An 18,572-nucleotide genomic window follows, 5' to 3' on the forward strand; every position below is an offset into this window, starting at 1 on the left:
CCAGCCTTTGTTAAGGCCACAGATCTAAAAAGTTGTTTTTTAAGAACAACATTATCAACTAACCAAACCCTCCACAACTCCCATGGACTAAAAACACCAACTCTTGAGTGACTCATGTAGAGACTCCACTTGCATATGTAGAAGAAGATAGAAGTGTCTGGCATCAATGTGAAAAGTGGTCTTTGGTCCAGTGAGGGCACGTTTTCCCAATATAGGGGAATGTCAAAGCACTGAGGTGGAGAGGGTGATTTGGAGAGGGTGTATCTTCCTTGAGACATGTGGAAGGGAAGTGGAGATGGGAGGCGAGCAAAGTGGATAACATTTGAAATGTAAATACTGAGAGCATCTAATTTTAAAAAATTGAAAAAAAAAAGTTTTTATAAAAAATAGATTGTTTAGGTATTTAAATTTCAAAATTTTCTCCTTTCCCAGAATTCTCCTATTTCCCGTTCTTCCTCCCCCGACTTTTATAGGGATGCTTTTCTTCCCACCTACCCAATTCAACCTCAACATCCCAGCACTACCTTGCACTGGGAAAAGGAGCCTTCACAGGACCAAGGGTCTCTCCTTCTATTTATGCTATACAAAGCCATCCTCTACTACCTATGTGGATGGAGCCATGTGTTCCTCCATGGTTGATGGTTTATTCACTGGAAGCTCTGGGGGGGGGGGGTCTGGTTGGTTGATACTGTTGTTCTTCCTATGTTGTTGCAAACCCCTTAAGCTCTTTTAGTCCTTTCTCTAACTCCTTCACTTGGGGGTCCCCATGCTCAGTCCAATGGTTAGCTGCAAGCATCTATATCTACATAAGGAAGAATCTAGCAGAGCCTCTCAGGAGACATCCACATCAAGTCCTGTCAACAAGCACTTCCTGGAATCAGCAATAGTGACTGGGTTTGAGGGCTGTATATGGGATAAACCCCCAAATGGGGTAGTCTTTGTTCCTTCAGCCTCTGTTCCACTCTTTGTTCCTGTGTTTTCTGTCATAAGTATTTTGTTCCCTTTTGTAAGAATCATCAACATTTTGCTCTTCCTTCTTCTTGAGCTTCATATGGTCTGTGGATTGTTTCTTGGGTATTCCAAGGTTTAGGACTAATATACACTTATCAGTGAGTGCATACCATGGTTAATCTTTTGTAAGTGAGTTACATGTCTCAGGATGATATTTTCTAGTTGACTCGGGGGCTTCTAATGAGGGCTTCTAATTCTTTATGAGTTATGGTACTTATTAAATGGTTTATCTGATACTATTTAACTTTAGTACCTGGTATTTGTCTAGAAAATTGTACATTTCATCCAAAATTTTCTGTTTTTTTGAGTGTAGGCTTTTGTAGTAGGATCTGATGATCTTTGATTTTTTTCAAATTTCTGTTGTTATGTCTCCTTTTTCATTTCTGATACTGTTAATTTGGATACTTTCTCTGTGCCCTCTGGTTAGTCTGGCTAAGGTTTTAACATCTTGTTGATTTTCTTGAAGAACCAGCTCCTGGTTTTGTTGATTCTTTGTATAGTTCTTATTGTTTCAACTTGGTTGATTTCAAGTCTGAGTTAATTTCCTGCCATCTGCTCCTTTTGGGTGTATTTGGTTCTTTATTTTCTAGATCTTTCACGTGTGCTATCAAGCTGCTAGTGTAGGCTCTCTTCAGTTTCTTTTTGGAGGCACTCAGAGCTATGGCTTTTCCTCTTAGCACTGCTTTCATTGCATCTCATATGTTTCAGTACGTTGTACCTTCATTGTCGTTAAATTCTAAACAATCTTTAATTTCTTTATTTCTTCTTTGAACACCTTATCATTGAATAGAGCATTGTTCAGCTTCCATGTGTATGTGAGGTTTCTGTTATTTTTGTCATTATTGAAGACCAGCCTTAGTGGCAATTTGATAGAATGCATGGGATTATTTCAACCTTCTTGTATTGGTTGAGGCCTGTTTGTGATTAATTTTGGAGAAAGTACCATGAGGTCCTTAGGAGAAATTATATTCTTTTGTTTTAGGATGAAATGTTCTATAAATATCTGTTAAATCCATTTGTTTCATAACTTTTGTTAATTTCACTGTGTTTATATTTAGTTTCTGGGTCCATGATCTATCCATTAATGAGAGTGGCGTGTTTAAGTCTCTCATTATTATCGTGGGGGTTTCAGTGTGTGCTTTAACCTTTAGTAATGTTTCTTTTATGAATGTGGTTGCCCTTGCATTTAGAGCATAGGTGTTCAGAATTGAAATGTCTTTCCTTATCTCTTTTGATAACTTTTCATTAAAGGTCAATTTTATTCAATATTAGAATGGCGACTCCAGCTTGTTTCTTGAGACCATTTGCTTGGAAAGCTTTGTTCCAACTTTTTACTCTGAGGTAGTGCCTGTCTTTGTCACTAAGATTCGTGTTTATGTAATCAATTTGATAGTCTATGTCTTTTTTATTGGGGAATTGAGTCCGTTGATGTATGCAATATTAAGGAATAGTGATTGTTGCTTCCTGTTATTTTTGTAGTTAGAGGTCAAATTATGTTTTTATGACTATCTTCCTTTAAGTTTGTTAAAAGTAGATTATTTTCTTGATTTTTCTAGGATGTAGTTTTTCTACTTGTCTTGGAGTTTTCCATTTATTATCCTGTGTAGGGCAGGATTTGTTTCAAAATATTGTGTAAATTTGTTTCTGTTATGGAATATCTTGGTTTCTCCATCTATGGTAATTGAGAATTTTGGTGGATATAGTAGCCTGGGCTGGTATGATTTTTTTTTTTTTCCTGTAGGGTCTGCATGACATCTATTCAGGATCTTCTATCTTTCATAGTCTCTGTTGAGAAGTCCATTGTAATTCTGATATGCAAAACAAAATAAGAATACTGAAAGCCATAGGAGAAAAATGTCAAGTAACATAAAAATGCAGATATATCACTCCAGAAGAATTACTTCATAGTGAACATAAGTTTACTAATTTTGTACATCGCCACAGCAAAATCAAATTTTAAGGAAAACTTTGAATTCCACAGTTTTTTCATGGACACATAAATATGTATTTGGCAAATATTTGGTATTACTGGTGTCATTATAAAAACACTTGTATGTTCTTTAATACTATATGGAAAGTACTTGTTCTGCTAGAATTTAAGGAGCTACAACTAATAGTTCATCAGTTGGGGAAACAAAACCTAGAAAGTTGTTTCTTTTTCTTTTTGGATTCTTCCTGCAGTAGACCATTCTCTTTTCATGCAGTTCTGGTTTCTGTGTTTTTGGTGCTTTTGCAAATAATGTCCAGTATAAGGACTGGAATACTGAAACCCAATAGGAAGCCATTTTAACATGCTCCTCTACAGAGAAATTCTGAGATTAATAGATTTGTTTAGAGATTAAACTCTTAGTCTTTATTTAAATATTGAATTTTATAGTAACTGATAAATCAGTGTACCAAATAATTGTGTTGAAAGGTTTTCAATAGTCTGTGAGATACAGACAGGTACTGAAAACATTCAATTCTTGAGGTTAAACTTTTTATTATGGATATTTGAATAAAGTCAGGAGCATAGTTGAGAGTAGATTATAGTTTGGAACTTATTTGACCATGTTATGGCTACTTTTCCTAATACAGGGATCATGCAGAAATGAAAAAAATCTTATTCAAATGAAGACGCACTGAAAAATGTTAATAAATGAATAAATTTATTTTTATTTATTTTGGGTATAAATAGTATATAATTATCATTCCAAAATAGATATCAAATGCCTAGTATATATATATATATATATATATATATAATTGTGGAAAAACATATTTCTGACAATCTAAGAGTTCTCTTTGGCTGATTAACTCATGCACTATTATTTATTTTTATTATTTGAACATTTAAGACAAGATACTCCAGCCTACAGACTTTATTTAATACCGTTACCAAAATACTTATGTTTGTGCAATCACATGTGATAGAATCAAATTCATGCTTTTTTAGAGCTTGTAATTTAAAAGTATAAATACATAGAATTAAATGCTAATGCTCCGCTCAGCAGAAAAATTAAAGAAACTGTTCGATTCAGGAGATCACTCTATTTATAAATTCAGTGACCAAACGCTTGGATATTTTCAAGGCTTGGATTTCCCAAACACATTTTTTTCAGAGACTTCATTATCATTTGTTCTGAATTACAGTGTCTGACAGTATACATTTCTCTGAATATAACTGTTCTTCCAGGGTTCAGCATCCTTCTTTTTTTCTGGCATAATGAATGTGGTCTATACCCTTCTGGGAATCCTTTTTTTACCATCTGTCATGTCTCATCAGGGGTTTGCCATGTCTCTCAAGCTACATATGTTAATCTCCCTTTCCCTCTCTACTTCTGCAGCAATTTGTGGCCATGTTGAGATTTCCTGGGATAGAAACATTTGTAGAGTACATAACTATTCAGATGAAATAATATAAAAACAAGTCAGGTCTTCAACCTACAGCAGTTATAAACATCTCAAGCTTAAGGAAATGGGAGAGCAAGGATCTGTGGAACCATTATACTTAAAAGTTGGAAGTATCAACCTCTGAAGTGATTACAGAACTCTACATATATTTCAAAGAGCAGGGGCTCTGCTATTTCTTACGAATAAGTGAAACTTAAAATATTGTCATAAACTTTATGCTCGATGTTGCTCTGAGTTTCCCAGTGAGTTGGCTTGCAAAATTATTTCTGAATTGTTTTTGTTGTTTTAACACATTAAATTAGTTCATTATATCTAGATATGTAGTTGAAAATAGCATCCTTTTATCATGTTATAATATAAAAATTACTTACCAATAACAATAAAAAGCAATTTGCAAAGCTAATCTTATTTGTGCACTTGTCTGCAAAATGTAAATTGTTAATATATGCCCTAGGGAGGAAATCATTTGCTGGTTTAAGCAGTAGAAACCGTAATATTAACAAGCATATCTGAGAAAGCTCCTGTATTTAATATGGTTATAAAAATACAAAAATGATTAATTGTTAAATATACTTTGACCCCAGTGAAATCAAACAACCTAAAGACTCACTAAATATTACAAATGTCATTATGTTCTTTCTTTTAACATTAGAAAAATAAATATTTATTAATTTATTCTTAGAAAACCCTTGCTTTCATAATTTACTTTTTAGGATTAATTTCAAATTCCATTGAAAAACAACAGTAATCATAAAAATAAAATAATAAATGTCGTTTTACTTTTGATTCCCTGTTCTGAAGCATGGAAGTGCCATTTAAATTTTATTTATTTATTTGTTTGTTTATTTATTTGTTTGTTTATTTATATACTTTATATTCTTGCAGCAGTTCTCCCAGTCCCACCCTCCCAACAGTCTTCTATCCACTCCTTTCTCCTTAGAGAAGAGAACCCTCCCTTTAGGGTACCAGCCTGGCCTGAATATCAAGTCATATCAGGGCTAAGCCTATCCTCTCTCACAGAGGAAAAACAGGCTGCCCAGCTAAGGGAAAGCTTTCCAAAAGCAGACAACTTGAATCTAATTGTTAGGGACCCAGTTGAAGACGAAGCTGCACATCTGCTACATTTGAGTCAGAGGCCTAAGTCTAGACCATGAATGCTTGTTGGTTGGTGGATCAGTCTCTGTGATAACACATGGGTCCAGGTTAGTTGACTCTGTAGGTCTTTTTGTGGTGTCCTTGACCTCTCTACAGTTGGCTGAGTCCCTCCGCAGACTCTACCACAAGACTCCCTGAGATCTGCCTAATGTTTGGGTGTGGTCTCTGCATCTGTTTCCATCAGCTGCTGAATAAAGTCTCTCAGATGGCAGTTATGCTAGGCCCCTGTCTGAAGACATAGTAGAGTGTCAATAATACTGTCAGGGTTGGCTTTCCTATGGCGTGGGAATCAAGTTGGTCTTGTCATGGATTGGCCACTTCTTCAATCTCCATTTCATCTTTATCTCTACACATCTTGTAGGCAGAGCAAAGTTTTTTTCAAAGGTTTTGTGGGTGGTGTCTACCTCCCTACACTGAAAGCCCTGCCTGGCTACAGGAGGTGGTCACTTCATTCTTCACATCCTCATTTGCTAGATGTCTTAGCTAGGATCACTTCCATATCTTCTCAAGAGCCTCTTCTGTGTTATCTCAGATCCATGCTCTCCCCAAGATGATCCCCATTCTCCCCCATTCTCATTCCCATCCCAATCACATCTCCCGCTCAGTTCCTCTCTCCATCTTCTTGCAATGTTTATTTTATTTCACCATCTGATTGAAAATTAAATATCTTTCTTGAGCTTTCTTGTCACGTAGCTACTTTGAGTCTATAGACCCCCTAAGCACACTGAACATTTCTTTTTTCTTTCTTTGTTTTTTTCCCCCAGAAATGAAGTGATTTAATTTAGCTAACAGCTTGTAGTCAGTTCATCTTCCAGGAAACTCATGGCAGGAACCTAGAAGCAGAAACTGAAGCAGAGGCCAGGAAGGAACACTGATTACTGACTTTCTCAGCATGCTTGCTGAACCATTCTTATCACAACCAGTGGTGACACAGCACAGAGTAAGCTGGGCCCTCCCACATCAATTATCATTCAAGAAAATACACTGTAAGCTTGCCCACACTCTCGTCTGATTGGAGCAGTTTTGCAATTGAAATTCCCTCTTCCGAAATGACTTTATCTTGTGTTGATGTAAAACTATCCAAAATGCCATGTGCAAGAGCCTACTTGATTTTAATCCCAATGTTTAGGGGGCCAGAAGTTGTGTGTTTGAGTTTGAAGGTGGCCTGGCCTAGATAGTGAATTCTAGGACAGCCAAGTGTGTGTAGTGAGACCTTGCCTCAAAAGAATGAAAAGAAAAAGAAATAACCCTCCTCTCTTTTGAAAATGCAAAACTAAGCTGGTATGACCAGCTCTGTGCAATGAGTTCATGGGTATCTTGCAACTTCAATCTTTGTACCAGCTCTTCTCATGCAGAACTTTAACAATAACTCCTTCTACCCTCTTAAGACCTTAATTCATGTACCCCTTTATGAATCATGTTCTTCCTCCACCCTCACCTCTTCTTTCTCTTACATACGGCTCCTTGTGTTCAGCTTCTATGTGGCTTGATGAATTGAAGCATCATTGTTTATGTGCACGGACATATCACATAACTATTCAAGTGCAGGGTGAGAAGACAGTGTTCCAGTCCCTTGAGTCCCCTTCCTTATTGATTGGAGGGCCTATTCTTCAATCTTGAGGTGAGTCAGTTGGTCATACAGGACACCTTTAGACACAACTACCTTATGTAACTCCTGCAGCTGACTCAGCAATCTCTTCTATCTCCTATGACATTGACCATTTGTTTAAGTGCATCTTCGCCATTATAGATCACTCTGTGAGAATTCTCTGCCAAGAATTCTCATTTTTAATTGGGTTGTTTAGTTTGTTGATTTTAATTTCCATATATATATGTATGTTTATATATATATATATATATATATATATATATATATATATATATATGTATGTATATATGATATTAGTCCTGTGTTTGATGTATGACTGGTGAAGACCTTAGGCTGCCATTTTTCTTCTACTAATGGTGTCTTCTAGAAGCTTTTCATTAGGTCCCATTTATTAATTGTTGATCTTAGTGTCTGAGCTGTTGGAGTTCTGTTCAAGAAGTTGTCTTCTGTACTAAAGCAATCAAGGCTATTTCCTATTTTCTCTTTTTAATAGAGGTATTTGATCCACTTGGATTTACATTTTGTGTAGGGTTTTTTATGCAGACATCCAGCATGTAAATTACTCTGTTAAAAAGAATGTTCATCTGCATATTGATACTATCCCTTTAACTGACTAATTTAGAAACTGAAAATTAACCTTTCAATATATGGAAACCAGACCAAAAGCCTTAGTTTTAAATTTTGCACAAATCTGCAGTTTTGGGCTTGTTTCTTCATTTGTAGAATGAGGATACTTAACTGCTGAAATTCCTGGTGTTCCTGGGATCCAAAAGAGAATACCACAGAGTATGATACCTAAGGCTAGGAAAGTAGTTCTCAAGTAGAGCCCTGGTATAGCACATGTAAGGGCTAGTATCAAGCCCCAACACTGAAACAACCAATCAAACAAGCAAACAAGTAGACATGTTCTTTGGCATGTTGAAAACTTTCGGTGGAACTTTCAATGGAAGGAAAGGTGTTCACAAGCTATCCTGGCTTTCTTCTTGTTCTTGTTCTTCTTCTTGTTGTTGTTCTTCTTCTTGTTGTTGTTCTTCTTCTTGTTCTTGTTCTTCTTGTTCTTCTTGTTCTTCTTCTTATTCTTCTTCTTGTTCTTCTTCTTCTTCTTCTTCTTCTTGTTCTTCTTCTTATTCTTGTTCTTGTTCTTGTTCTTCTTCTTCTTGTTCTTCTTCTTGTTCTTCTTCTTGTTCTTCTTCTTCTTCTTCTTCTTCTTCTTCTTATTCTTGTTCTTGTTCTTCTTCTTCTTCTTCTTGTTCTTCTTCTTGTTCTTCTTCTTGTTCTTCTTCTTCTTCTTCTTCTCCTTCTTCTTCTTCTTGTTCTTCTTCTTCTTCTTCTTGTTCTTCTTCTTGTTCTTCTTCTTCTTCTTCTTCATCTTCTTCTTCTTCTTCTTTTTCTTCTTCTTTGTTGTCGTCATCATCATTGTAGTCTTCCTCTTCCTCTTCCTCCTCCTTCTTCTATCTCTCTTTCTTTCTTCCTTCCTCTTCCTCCCTCACTCTCACTCTCTTTTATTCTTTCTCCCTCTTGCATTCTCTCCCTCCTTTCCTTCCACTATCTCTCCTTCGCTTGCCCCTCCTTCCTTCCTTTTTTCCCCCTTCTTTCTTTTTATTTTCTATTAAAGGCATGCAATTGATTTAAATTTTTCTGTTTTTCATTGAAAGTAACAGAAATTAGAATTAGTTAGAAACCGGAGCCTTTCTTTAGCAAAGTCAGTTATACAAATCTAGAATGTTTTTCAACATTCGTACAGTCTTGCTGTGTGAGAGCTGGTCATGAAGAAATTCTCAAATTTTCTTGCCTGTTAATAGATTATAGGACTTTGATGCCCACGGAATCAGACTGCTGCCTGGGCATTGGCACATGGAAAGTTTGAACAAATCTTAATAGAAAGGACTTCCTGTATGTCCAAGTTGCCTCTTCTCCAGACTTCAAACCCAACTGTCTAGTCAGCCACCTCTCCACTTCTGTCTTCATAAAATTTAAACACTAAGTTGGAGTTTTACAGGAGGCATTAAATATCCTTCTGAAGGTTTTTATAGTGTGTTAAATTTTTATTAAACAAATCACTATATTTATCTTACTAATATCTTCTTTTATAGATATTCTCTGTATTTACATTTATGAAGACTGTCAGATTTTACTATTATAACAGGGATAGATGCTTTGCCAATGCTTCACCCCACAAGAATTTTGGAAACTCTATTCATAAAGTTTTGACTTTTTATTAGATATTTTACATATTTATATTTTTTGCTTTTTCTTACATATTTTATGTATTTACATTTCAAATGTTATCTCTACTCTACTATTGTCCATGAATTTCTATCTGTGAGTATTTTATTCCTATTTAAGAAGGACTGAAGCATCCATGCTTTGCTCTTCCTTTTTCTTGAGCTTCATGATTTGCGAATTGTACTAGCATATTCCAAGCTTTTTGGCTAATATCCACTTATCAGTGAGTGCATACCATGTGCGTTCTTTTGTGACGGGGTTACCTCATTCAGGATGATATTTTCAAGTTCTAGCCATTTACCTAAAATTTTTTAAGTCATTGTTTTTAATAGCTGAGTACTACTCCATTGTGTAAATGTACCACATTTTCTGTATCCATTCCTTTTTTAAAGGACATCTGGGTTCTTTACAGCTTCTGGATATTAGAAATAAAGCTGCTATGAACATGGTGAAGCATGTGTCCTTGTTATATGTTGGAGCACTTTTTGGGTACATGCCTAGGAGTGGTATAGCAGGGTCCACAGGTAGTACTATGTCCAATTTTCTAAGGAACCACCAGACTGATTTTCAGAGTGGTTGTACTAGCTTGCAATCCCACCAATGAAGGAGGACCCTTCCTCTTTCTCCAGATCCTTGCCAGCATCTTCTATCACCTGAGTGGTTTTTATTTTAGCTATTCTGACTGGTGAGATAAAATCACAGGGTGTGCTGATTTGCATTTCCCTGATGACTAAGAATGTTGAACATTTGTTTAGGTGCTTCTCGGCCATTCAACACTCCTCAGTTGATAATTCATTTTATAACTCTGTACCCTCATTTTTAGTATGGTTATTTGATTCTCTGCAGTCTAACTAAACACTTGAGTTCCTTGTATATATTGAATGTTAGCCCTCTATCAGATGTAGGATTGATAAATATCTTTTCCCTATGTACTGGTTACTGTTTTGTCCTATTGGCAGTGTTCTTTGCCTTAAAGAAGCTTTGCCATTTTATAAGGTCACATTTGTGTATTATTGTTCTTAGAGCATAAATGATTGGTGTTTTGTTCAGGATACTTTCCCCTGTGCCAACATTTTCGAGGCTTTTCCCTGATTTTTCTTCTATGAGTTTCAGTGTATTTGGTTTTATGTGGAGGTCCTTGATCCACTTGGACTTTACCTTTAGACAAAGTCATAAGAATGGATCGATTTGCATTTTTCTCCATGCTGACTGCCAGTTGAACAAGCACCATTTGCTGAAGATGCTGTCCTTTTTTCCATTAAATGTTTTTAGCTCCTTGGTCAAAAATCAGGGGATCATATCTGTGTGGCTTAATTTCTGGGTCTTTAATTCTACTTCATTGATCTACCTGCCTGTCTCTATATCATTACCATGCAGTTTTTATCATGATTTTTCTGTAATACAGCTGAGTTCAGTGATAGTGACTCTCCAAGAAGTTCTTTTATTGTTGAGAATAGTAATTTCCCTTAAGAATATTGATGCAAAAATGGTCAATAAAGTCTTGCAAACCCAATCCAAGAACATATCAAAACGACCATCTATCATGATCAAGTGGGCTTTATCGCAGGGATGCAAGGATGGTTCAATATAAGGAAATCCATCAAAGTAATCTACTATATAAACAAACTCAAAGAAAAAAACCCACATGACCATCTCATTAGATGAGATGCTGAGAAAGCATTTGACACAATTCAATACCCCTTCATGTTAAATGTCTTGGAAAGATCAGGAATTCAAGTCCCATACCTAAACATAGTAAATGCAATATACAACAAACTAACATCAAACTGAATGGAGAGAAACTTGAAGCAATCACACTAAAATCAGGGAAGAGACAAGGCTGCCTACTCTCTTTTTACCTATTTATTATAGTACTCAAAGTTCTAGCCAGAGCAATTAGACAATAAAAGGAGGTTAAAGGGATACAAATTGGAAAGGAAGAGGTCAAAATATTACTATTTGCAGATGATATTTTATAGTATACATATGTGACTCCAAAAATTCTACCAGATAACTTCCAGAGCTGATAAAAAACTTCAGCAAAGTGGCTGGATATAAAATTAACTCAAACAAATCAGTAGCCTTCCTCTACTTAGAGGATAATCATGCAGAGAAGGAACTTAGAAAAATGACACACTTCACAATAGTCACAAACAATATAAAATACCTTGGTGTGATTCTAATCAAGCAAATGAAAGATCAGTATGACAAGACCTTCAAGTCTCTGAAGAAAGGAATTGAGGAAGATCTCAGAAGATGGAAAATTGGTCATCTTGCCAAAATCAGTCTACAAGTTCAATGCAATCCTCATCAAAATTCAAACTCAATTCCTCTGAGAGTTAGAAAGAGCTATTTATACAATTTCAAATTGCTATGCTTTACCAATTAGCCCCTTGCCCTGGAAATTAGAAGAACAGAAGCAGATGTCATACCTATCCAGGTGTTTCCAAAACCTGTGTCCTGGACAGCTCTGAAATGGCTGCTCCACATCTTTCTTTCTTTTATTTTTTTAACTTTATTTTAAAAAAACAAAGATAAAAGAAAAAAAATTTAACATTTTTGCATAAATGTATACAAATACAATTGTGTCAGTGCTTGGCTTTTTTTTTTCTTTTTTTTTTTTTAAGGTTTAATACTCTGCATTAAGGTCTTACTAGTTACAATGAGCAAAAAGTACATGTAAAACAGGATGTAACCAGGAATTAGTCAATGTTTTCTTGGTGTGTAAGGATTGAGCATGACGTGGTTTTTTTTTTTTTTTTTTTTTTTTTTTTTTTGTTTTGTTTTGTTTTGTTTTGTTTTGTTTTTTTCTTGAACTTCACACAGTCTGTGAGTTGTTTCTGGGGCAGTCCGAGCCTCTGGGGTTAGCATCCCACTATCAGTGACTGCATATTACGTCTGTTCTTTTGTGAGTGGGTTTTCTCACTCAGGATGATATTCTCTAGATGCAACCATTTTCTTAAGAATTTGGTTAAGTCATTGTTTCTGATGGCTGAGTAGTACTCCATTCTGTAAATGTACCACAATTTTTGTATCCATTCATCTACTGAAGGACATCTGGGTTCTTTCCAGCTTCTGGCTATTATAAATAGAGCTGCTATGAGCATTGTGGTGCATGTATCTTTGTTGTATATTGGAGTGTCTCTGGGGTATATGCCCAGAAGTGGAATAGCTGGATCTTCAGGTAGTATGTCCAATGATCTGAGGAATCACCAGACTGGTTTCTAGAGTGGTTGTATCAGTTTACAACCCCACCAACAGTGGAGAAGTATTCCTCTTTCTCTGCAACCTCGCCAACGTCTGCTGTCATTTGAGATTTGGATCTTGGCCAATCTGACTGTTGTGAGGTGGAATCTCAGGGTTGTTTTGATTTGCATTTCCCTGATGGCTAAGGATGTTGAGCACTTGCTCCACATCTTTCAACTGTGTTTTTATTTCCCTAACCCCAGGTGATCTCTCAACCTGGAATGCAAGTAAGATAGCCTGTTCTTTCTGGACTTAACTAACATTCCTGTTTTTACCCCCACATAATGGGGAGTAGACAGGAGTCACAGATAATTACATGACCACTTATTCATTTATTACAAACTAAAGACAGATTTTTGGATTCAGACCAAGGAACAAAGGCTGAGGAGGTCTTATTTTAGACATGGTAATAACATTCATTAAATAATTGCCCATCCTGCATTTAGTCAGTCCCTGATTAGCATTTCTACCATGCTTTCCTGCTTTTTACCTGGCCTTTTATAAAGTTTCTGCAAATGGCTGATTTCATTCAATCCAATTTTAACTCTGAGAAAACAGACTTATTGCCCAATTTTTAGGACACCTTGTAGCCTTTGGTAGCTGGACATTGGCCATTTCACTTCACTATTCTAATAATGGAACTTTAATAGTTTAAAATTGGCTTCCAGAGACCAAATGCCAAGGCCACTACTCAACAAGGACAAAAGTGTTCTTTATTTCCTAGTCAACTAACAGTGGTGTTAGCCTTGGAAAAGAAAGATTTGCTGTGGTTGACATGTGAAGTTCAAGAAGAAAAGCACTTACCCTCTAAGAAAAGATTTTTGTAAGAGCAGCTAAGTGCTGAAGTATGCTTTAGTTCACTTAAAAAATGTAAACATGGAGCCATATAACTGTCAGAAAGAGTCTGAGTTCATCCCTTTAAAAGATGCAGCTGACAAGGTATTGGGTTTCAATGTTTAAACATAAAAAATATATTTAATTTGTCTTACAAGTGACATTTCTCAGCAACTCTAGTTACCATCTGTTGTTGTTTAATTCCCCAATTTAGCAGCAGCCTAGACATCATCTGTAATCTCCAGACCCTATATTATAGTCATGTCTGGTTCACAGTAACTGTGTAGTGAGTCCTTTGTAAATAAATGGAGACCTAGAAAATTTGAATATATGTAAACTCTACACACAAGAATTCAGGGTCTATGGGTTATCTAGGATAGCAACTCCTCATCTTGTCATAATATACCAAATTTCTTCAGAGACCTACATGATGGTAAGCACTGACCAAACATCTGAATGACAGCTAAAGAGACGGTTGCATGATTAAGAGCACTCACTTCCAGAAGTTCCAAGTTTAATGCTTAGCAACCATATGTGGCTTACAATCATCTATAATGAAATGTGATACTCTCTTCTAACACGAAGGAATACTTAAAGATAGAGAAGGCGCATGAATAAATCATAATAAAAACAAAACCAATACAATAAGTAATAATTAAAAAAATAAGCTGCTTAGAGTTACTCCAAGATATTTTATATTATTTGTGCCTATTGTAAAGGGAGTTATTTCCCTAATTTTTTTCTCAGCTTGTTTATTATTTGTGTAAAAAAAGGTATTGATTCATTTGAGTTAATTTTATACTCAGCCACTTCGCTGAAGTTGTTTAACAGCAGTAGAAGTTCTCTGGTAGAATTTTTGGGGTGACATAGCTGTATTATCATATCATAAGCAAATAATGATACCTTTACTTCTTCTTTTCCAATCTGTATCCCCTTGATCACTTTTGTTGTATTGTTGTTCCTGCTAGAACTTTGAATAGATGGGAAGCGTGGGCATCACTGTCCCTGATCTTAGTGGGATTGCTTCATGTATCTCTTCCTTTAATTTGATATAGGCTGTTGGTTTGCTGTAAATTGCTTTTATATACCAGAAAGCTAGGATATGAGAGACTCTCAGGACTCAAAGGGAAGGACCTTAGATTATATGCCTTACAGTGGGGAAAGGAAACTTGCAGAGCCCCCTTCCAGCAGAAAGACAGAGCATCAAGTGAGGCATGGGGTCACATCTCACAGTCAAAACTCTGACCCATAATTATTCTTGTCTGAAAGAACTGGAGGTACAAAACTGGAGAAGAACCTGAGAAAATGAAAGTTCATAGACAGGCCCAATGTGGGATCTAGCTCCAGTCCAGGCCCCAAGGCCTGACACTATTACTGAAGCTATGGACCAGTCACAAAAAGGGGCCTATCATAACTACCCTACAAAAGACTGACCAAGTAGCTGAAAGAGTCAGATACAGAAATTTACATCCACCCAATGGCCAGAAGCTGCTGACTTCTGTGCTTAAATTAAGGAAAAGCTAGAAAAAGCTGAGAATGAGGGTGACCCCATAGGAGGACCAGCCGTCCTTATTAACCTGGACCCTGATAATTCTAGACACTGCTCCAACAACCATGCAGCATACACCAGGTAATATGAAGCTCCCAATACATATACAGCAGAGGACTGAGGGGTCTGGGTTCAGTCAGAGAAGATGCACCTAACCCTCAAGTGACTGGAGACCCCAAGGAGTGGAAAGGTCTTTTGGGGTCTGGGGGTGGGGGGTATCCTTGTGGAAACAGGCAGATGAGGTATGGAATGTAGAATAGTCAGAGGGTACACCAGGATGATGATAAAATCTGTAGTATTTAAAAACATCAAATAAAATAAAAATAATAAGTTGGGTTTGATGGTACATGACTTTAATCCCAGCAGTTGATAGGTAGAGGAGGGTAGATCTCTGTATGTTTGAGGCTAGCCTAGTCTACAAAGTGAATTCCAGGCTAAACAGGGCTGTCAGAGAGAAACCCTGTCTCAAAACAAAAGCCAAAACAAAATAAAAAAAAAAAAAAAAAAAAAAAAAAAAAAAACCAAAAACAAAGAAACCAGCAAAACTTCTAGATAAAATACAGATTATCATGCTGAATACCCCAGAGGTCTTAGATGTAATTGCACTCTTTAGAGGGTGGTCTTGGGAATAAGATCTCATTGAAAACAAATGAAAAGTTTAGATTCATAGTGATTCTCCACCTCTGGGTCATGACCAATCTGGGAGTCACATATCAGATATATGCATTACAATACACAACAGTAGCAAAATTACACTTTTGAAGTAGGAAGAAAATAATTGTATATGTGAGGATCACTACAACATGAGGGGCTGTATTAAAGGGTCACAGCATTAGGAAGTGTGGGCAGTACTAGACTAGACAGTGATTAAGGACACTTGCTGCTCTTAACCTGCTGCTCTTTCAGGGTATCCAAATTTGGTTCCTGGCTGTAACTCTAGCACTACTGAATTTGGTGCCCCCTTATACATTCATGGGCAATTTCACTCAACGTTACATTACTCCACACCCGAAACATATTCATATGCATAATTGAAAAGAACAAGGAATAAAAAGATAATTCATTTAGATACATTTATTTCAGATTAGGAATTGTACAATATTATCTGGTAAAGCTTATCCTGACAGATGAGTATGTTGAGAATGATCTTTCCTCTAGGGATATCTCTGCATCAAATATAGAAGATACATTATTTTGGGGATATACATTACTTTGGGAAAAAAATCAGATTATTGTAGTTTTAGAGCAGGAAAGTTTCTATAGAAAAAAAATTCTATTTTTCTTAATGTTTTATTGGATATTTTATGTATTTACATTCCAAATATTACCCCCCCAACATCCCCACTAGCTCCTACCCCTACCACTATGAGGTTGCTCCCACTCCAACCCACCCACCTGGTATACACTTACAATGGGGAAATGAGCCTTCACAGTAACAAAAGCTTCTCCTATTGATGCCAGATAATCTCATCCTCTGCTACATATGCAACTGGAGCCATGGGTTCCTTCATGTGTACTCATTGGTTGGTGTTTTAGTTTGTGGGAGCTCTGGGGGATTTGGTTAGTTGATATTGTTGTTCTTTCTATGAAGTTGCAAATACCTTGAGCTCCTAGAGACCATTCCTAGCTCCTCCACTGGAGTCCCACTGCCAAGTCCAATGGTTAGCTGAAAGCATCATAATTTGTATCAATAAGGGTCTGTCAGAGCCAGATGTGGAGACATCTATATCAGGCTCCTATCAGCAGGCACTTCTTGGCATCAGCAATGACTGGGCTTCCTGCCTACATATAGGATGGATCCCAAGGTAGGGCAGTCTTTAGATAACCGTTTCTTTAGTCCCTGCTCTATGCTTTCTCACTATATTTCCTCCTGTTGGTATTTTGTTCTCCCTACTAAGAAGGATATATGAATTGTTCCTTGGGTGTTCCAAGCTTTTGAGCTAGCATTCAATTATCAGTGAGTGCATATCAAATGGGTTCTTTTGTGACTGGGTTATCTCTCTCAGGACAGTACTATCTAGTTCCATCCATTGCCTAAGAATTTCATGGAGTCATTGTTTTAAGAGTTGAGTAGTACTCAATTATGTAAATGTACCACATTTTTTGTATCCATTTCTATTGAAGGACATCTGAGTTCTTTACAGCTTCTGGCTATTATAAATGAGGCTGCTATTACATACTGGAGCATGTGTCCTTGTTATATGTTGGAACAACTTTTGGGTATATGCCCAGGAGTGGTATAGCTTGGTTCTCAGGTAGTACTATGTTCAATTTTCTGAGGAACCATCAGACTGAGTCACAGAGTGGTTGTATCAGCTTGCAATCTCACCAACAGTGGAGGAGTGTTCTTTCTCCACATCCTCACTAGCATCTGCTGTCACCTGAGGTTTTTTATTGTAGCCATTCTGACTGTTGTGTGGAAGAATCTCAGGGTTGTTTTGATTTGCATTTCCTTGATGACTAAGAATGTTGAACATTTTAAGGCTTCTCGGCCATTCGCTATTTCTCAGTGGAGAATTATTATTTTTTTGCTCTGAACTTCATTTTTAATATGGTTATTTCATTCTCTGAAATCTAGTTTCTTGAATTCTTTGCATCCACTGGATATTAATGCAGTATTGGATGAGGGATTGGTACAGATCTATTCCCAATCGGTAGGTTGCTATTTGTCCTGTTGACAGTATATTTTGCCATACAGAAGATTTGCAGTTTTAAAAGGTCCCATTTGTTGATTCTAGATCTTAGAGCATAAGCCATTTGTAGTCTTTTGAGAAAATTTTCTCTTGTGCCTATGTATTTGAGGCTCTTCTCCACATTGTCTTCTAGTAGTTTCACTGAATCTGGTTTTATGTGTAGGTCTTTGAACCACTTGGATTTGAGCTTTGTACAAGGTAATAATAATTGGTTAATTTGCATTCTTTTGCTTGCTGACTGACAATTGAACCAGCACCATTCGTTGAAAATCCTCCCTTTTTTTCATTAGATGTTTTTAACTCTTTAGTCAAAGTGAGCCTTGGTGTGTGGGTCCATTTCTGGGACTTTGATTCTATTCTATATGTCTAACTTTCTGTCTCTGTACCATTACCATGCATTTTTTATCGTGATTGATCTCTAATACAGCTTGAGATCAGGAATAGTTATCCCCACAAAAATTATTTTTGTTTGTTTGTTAGTTTGTTTGTTTAGAATAGTTTTTGCTATCCTGGGTTTTTGGTTATTTGAAATGAATTTGCAAAATGCTCTTTTTAACTGTATGAAGAATTGAATTGGAATTTTGATGTGGGTTGCATTATATCCATAGATTGGTTTCAACAAGATGGCCAATTTCACTGCATTAATCCTGCCAATCAATAAGCGTGGAAGATCTTTCCATCTTCTGAGATCTTCTTTGATTTTTTTTCTTTAGACACTTGGAGTTCTTATCATATAGATCTTTCACTTGCTTGGTTAGGGTCACACCAAGGTATTTCATATTATTAGAGACTATTGTGAAGGGTGTCGTTTCTCTAAGTTCTTTTTCAGCCCTTTTATTCTTTGAATAGAGAAAGG

General features: G+C 36.5%; 1 protein-coding gene across 1 annotated transcript in view; it reads left to right on the top strand.

The window, feature by feature from the left end:
- ZNF385D (zinc finger protein 385D) overlaps positions 1-18,572 on the top strand; it is a gene marked incomplete at its 3' end in the record, with an annotated part of 344,731 nt that overhangs the window by 227,146 nt on the left and 99,013 nt on the right. The gene's annotated exons all lie outside the window — the stretch shown is intronic.

The sequence above is a fragment of the Micromys minutus genome (genome assembly GCF_963924665.1).
Source record: "Micromys minutus genome assembly, chromosome: 12".
Taxonomy (NCBI): Eukaryota; Metazoa; Chordata; class Mammalia; order Rodentia; family Muridae; genus Micromys; species Micromys minutus.